Genomic DNA, 5,519 nt, shown 5'->3' with positions numbered 1-5,519 from the left:
GCCCCCACTGGTTCAAGTGATTCTCCTGCTTCAGCCTGCTGTGTAGCTGGGAATACAGGTGCACAAAACCAGCCCCAGCTAATTTTTTTATTTTTAGTAAAAATGGGGTTTTGCCATGTGGCCCAGGCTTGTCTCGAACTCCTGACCTCAGCTGATCCACCTGCCTCAGCCTCCCAAAGTGCTGGAATTACAGGCATGAGCCACCATGTCCGGCCACCCTGAATAGAATTCCTTAAGGGATGTCTAGCTGACTATGCCAGATTTCAACTTGGAGACATGACATACAACATGCAAAAACATACATACATAGACAGAAACACAAATAAGACCTTATAGCTTTCATTTCAGAATTTTAGTCATGAGACAGCAAAACATTGTAATGTGGACTCACAGGTTTGTAAAACACAGTTGGATCCAAATGAGATTTCTGAGAAAATGGGAGAGGTCCCAAAGCTAAACTTGAAGATTTTCAGGGCCAGGCACCATGGCTCATGCCTATAATCCCAGCACTATGGGAGGCCAAAGCGGGCGTATCACCTGAGATCAGAAGTTGGAGACAAGCCTGGTCATGATGTTGAAACCCTGTCTCTACTAAAAATACAAAAAGTAGCCAGGTGTGGTGGTGTGCACCTGTAATCCTAGCTACTTGGGAGGCCAAGGCAGGAGAATCACTTGAACCCGGAAGGCAGAAGTTGCAGTGAGGTGAGATCACTCCACTGCATTCCAGCCTGGGCGACAACAGAGAAACTCCATCTCAAAAAAAAAAAGATTGTCATCAGTCTTGATAAGCAATCTTATGAGGGCAGCAAACCAAAACTTTGGGTAAAACAGTTTAGTTTTCTTTTCTTTTCTTTTCTTTTTTTGAGATGGAGTTTCGCTCTTGTTGCCCAGGCTGGAGTGCAATGGCTCGATCTTGGCTCACTGCAACCTCAGCCTCCAGATTCAAGTGATTCTCCTGCCTCAGTTTCTCAAGTAGCTGGGATTACAGGTGTGCGCCACCACACCTGGCTAATTTTGTATTTTCAGTAGAGACAGGGTTTCTCCATATTGGTCAGGCTGGTCTGGAACTCTTGATGCCAAGTGATCCACGTGCCTTGGCCTCCCAAAGTGCTGGGGTTACAGGCATCAGCCACCGCGCCTAGCAAGCAGTTTAGTTTTCTGGTTTTTATTTTAATCTCTTTGAGCCTACCTTTATCCTTTTTCAGTTTCAAATGAGATTAGGAATTAAATACTAACTGTTTAATTTTAGCTAGGACTGGCTGGATTTTGTACAAAAAACAAAATCTTCCAGCAGTTTTGAAAAGTCCAGTAACAAATTTCTCTTCTGTTTGCCACTCTCAGTTGCTTGACAGCTCCATGTCGGTGGGAGTTGTCATTTTAGCAGTTTGTTCAGCTCTTCCCGGCCCCTGTGTAGCAGAGAAGCAGTTTTTATGCCAGAAACAGAGATCCTTTTCATGATTGCTCTGAGCTCATGATTTTGACCTGTTTAATATGAGCGCCTAACATTTATAAACATTTCTCTCATTCTGTTCTTTTCTAATATCAATCCTTCCATGGACTGTTCCATCACCCTAAGCAGCTGTTAGGCAAACCTGAATTTACATTTCCAAAAGGTCTCTAGGTTGTTGTTTGCCGTGGAGCTGTTGTAATTTATCGAGCCATTAATTTGAAAGCCCTTCAAGACCCCTTCCTTACTGGTTTTTATGTTGGCTGGAGTGTGATATTATCAGTTTATCTTAATACCAGCAGAAATGTCAGCAGATTCCAAGTAGGCAGAAAAGAGAGAGAGAGAAGTAGATAACTTAGAAGGCTCTCCATTTAACTTTGTAGTTGGCAGTTTTAAAATTCAGTATTAGGAAAAAGCAAATTTGGGGAGTTCAAATGATTCCAATGATGGCCATTGATTTTGAAATGTGCACAGGGAAAGCCATGTAGCTGACTGGAGTCCCAGAAAATCTGGCATGCTTGGTGTCTGAGAATGCCATTCCATTTTTTTTCATCTCTGAGAAGCAAAGAAAATTCTATAAACCGTGTCAGGGACTGTCAGGAGTCTGGACCAGTGTTTTAGATGGTGGTGACACCCTAGGTTCTTTCAGGTGGCTTTCTCACACTCACCATATGTGTATTTTTTGAGACAATTCTCACTGTTAAACAGGCTTTAGTAAAGTGGCAGGACCACAAGTCATGGTAGCTTCGACCTCCTGGGCTCAAGCAATCCTCCCACATCAGCCTCCTGATAGCTGGGACTACAGGTGGGTGCCACCACACCCAGCTAATTTTTGTGTTATTTGTAGAGGTGGGGTTTCATCATGTTGCCCACGCTGGTCTCCAACTCCTTAGCTCAAGCCATTCTCTCACCTCGGCCTCCCAAAGTGCAGGGATTACAGGCGGGAGCCACCTCGAGGGACCGACCCTCACTGTGTGTATGTGTGTTTTAACATTTCCTATGGTGCTAAACTATTTATGTTTATTTTTGCTGTGGGATGATCAGAAGATGTTCAGGAACAAGCAAGAAAAAAAAATGAGCCAAATCATTTAAAGACGTGGGAAACCAAACCAAAATCAAACCAAAATCAGAGTGCTCACAAAATTTCAACCAAGGTGTGCACATCAAACATAATATTCAGTCAGGCATCCAGAAGCAAAAGTGAATTCACCAGAAAAGACTTGCCTGACAGACAGAATGTTAATTCTGTAGAAATCAGAGTCCTCAAACCGGAAGGGCACTTCTCTTTACACCAGAAAGTGCTTGCCAAAAGCAAAGAAGCAAGAAGAAAAAAAGAAAAAAATCCAACATTTACACTCCCAGGAGGGATGCAACGTCCTTTGTTTAAGGGAGACTTATAATCAAATCACATCCAGAGTAAAGTAAAAAGGAACTGACCAAAGGGAGGGAGTCTGGGTATTTGAGGAGATTCACCAGAGCAGAAAAACAACTCCTGGAAAGGCAGTCTGCAAAGGGCTCAGTCAACACTGTGTTAGATTCCAGGAGACTCTGATTCACCCAAGATGAATTCACTTCGGTCCCACTTCTGGCTCCGCTATGTGACACTGCATAACAAATACAGAAAGACTCTAAAATAAAAAGAACTTTCTTTGGAAATAGGTATCGCTTGGGAATAAGCAGGCCATAGGAAAGTACGTGTGAATTTAGGGAGGTGAAGGAAGACAAAGGTTTTTAAAGGAAAATGGACGAGGATCACAGGATTGTTTCGAGATATTTATCCTTGGCTACAAGGATCAAGGATATGCGTGGCACCAGTCTGAGGTTGGACAGGTGGTTGCTGGGCAGATGTCCTTGCAGAAATATTTTTTGATGAAAGGTTAGGAAGGCCTTTGTGCAAGGTGGAACTGGAGCCTGGACCGCTGGCATCACCCACTCACCCACAGCCTCAGCTTCCCTTTTGGAGACACTGCAGGGGAGCCAAGGAGCTGGGCCTCGGACCTCTCTTTATTGGCAGTCTGTGCAGGGTGACCAGGACTGTGTGGTCAGAGGCTAAACCCACGTCACCTTCTATTGGCCGCGATTGCTGTGCTCTGGGTCAACTGTGCATTGGTACCATGGGGGCTGCACTCGCAGCCCCAGGCCTTCTTCTGGCAGGGCTCTCCGTTGCTCTCCCTGGGTCAGGAACCGGGGGAAGAGAGCGAGGCCAACCAGAAGCCTAGACGCCCCGCGGAGAGCTCATCCTGGACAGGGGTTCCCAGGAGGACAAGGAAGCTCCCTGGTGAAGGTGCGCAGGCGCTGTGCGGGTAGCCCAGGCACTCCATCAGAGCTCCCTTATCCTTTAGGAGGAGTCCTCCCCGGGCAGTGCTCCAGGGCTGTGGGCTGGGGCATGACGGCCCCCAGCTGCCTGGCTCCAGACCCTTTCTAGCCGGCTGGTGGGCAGCTCGTAGTGGGGACGCGGGATCCGAAGGGACCCCTCCCGGGAGTACCCGCTGCCCTTACTGGTCCTGGGACACGGCTGGACCCCGCGCGCTGGCAGCTTGGCGGCAGAAAAGGCAGCGGGCGCTGGGAGACAGCGGCTGCCCACGCAGCTCTGCTCAGGCTCAGGCTCTGGTTTCGAGCGGGCCCGCTAGGCCAGGTCCTGCTCTGGTGCGCATCTGCCGGGTAAATGGCGCCGAATCCCTGCAGCCCTTGCCAGCATTGCGGCCGCTGCGCGGAGCCTCCCGGCTTCGTCTGCTTGCGCCCCGCGGGAGGTGAAACTTCACCCAAGTTTGGGTTCTGGGGAGAACCTATTGAAGCCAGGAGTGGCTCGGGTCGGAGTCACAGACTGGGAGTGGGGGTGGGTGGGGGGACGAAGCAGGTCTCCATCAGGGCCGTCCAGGGGGTGGGCTGTGTATCCACGACCCTGGGGCGTTGGCGCTCGCCCCCGGGGAAGGAACGGGTGGGCTGTCGGGCCACCGAGCAGAAGGAGCCAGCGATCGGGGTTTGAGTGGTCGATCCTGCGGACTTCCGCAAGGACAAATTTGGTTCTTTGGCCGCTTTGTGGAGCCTCTGTCTGTGTCCAGCGCGGAAAGCTGAAAGTGCAGCATAGACGCGCCCCTGACCGCACCTCCTCACTCCAGCGTCCGCTCCTTCCCCCACCCCCAACCTCATTCTGCCCGGCCTTGGCTGGGGCAGGTCCTGGACCAGAAAGGCGAAGGGAAGAGGGACAGCCTTTCAATGAAGGCCCACTACGTGCCAGGCCCCGTGCCCGGCACCTCCCCCTTCCCATCAGGGCCCTCCCAACCCAGGGACCCGCACGTGTGTGCAGGGAGGGAGACAGGAGAGAAGACTCCACTGTGCACGCGGGGGTGGGGGCCCCGCCGAGCCCTCCTGGTCCCTGGTTTCCCCAGTGAATGAGGCCCGCGGCTGGGGCCTCTCCACCCAGGCCTGTGTCTCTCCTCCCGGTGCCCGGGAACCCCGTCGGGCTGCGGCGTCTCATGAGCCTGCCTCTGTCCTTCCCGCAGCTGAGGCCCCAGGGGCCACGCGGAGGCTCACGAGGAGGCCGGCGGCCACGCGCATCCCGTAGCCCAGGTGGCCCAGGGCTGCACCCCGGCGGCCTCGGCGCCATAGAGTCCTGGTATTCGCTGATGGCGCACTACGATGAGTTCCAGGAGGTCAAGTATGTGAGTCACTGCGGCGCGGGGGGCGCTTGCGGGGCCTTTCTGCCCGCAGGCCACCCGGCCCAGGCCGGGCTGCAGCGCTGGAAGCGGCGCGAGGTAAGCCTGCTGTCGGGCTGGTGTTTGTAGCCGGCCTCTGCTCCACCCTGGCGGCTATGCTGGTGCTCAAGTACCTGGGCCCGGTCGCGGCCGGCGGCGGCGCCTGTCCTGAAGGCTGTCCTGAGCGCAAGCCTTCGCGTGGGCCGCTCGCTTCTTGGCCGCCAACCTGGACGCCAGCATCGACCCATACCAGGACTTCTACTCGTTCATCTGCGGCGGCTGGCTGCGGCGCCACGCCATCCCCGACGACAAGCTCACCTACGGTACCATCGCGGCCATCGGCTAGCAGAACGAGGAGCGCCTGCGGCGCCCGCTGG

The sequence above is a fragment of the Pongo pygmaeus genome, chromosome 11 (genome assembly GCF_028885625.2).
Source record: "Pongo pygmaeus isolate AG05252 chromosome 11, NHGRI_mPonPyg2-v2.0_pri, whole genome shotgun sequence".
Classification (NCBI taxonomy): Eukaryota; Metazoa; Chordata; class Mammalia; order Primates; family Hominidae; genus Pongo; species Pongo pygmaeus.
This window is presented reverse-complemented; position numbering follows the sequence as displayed.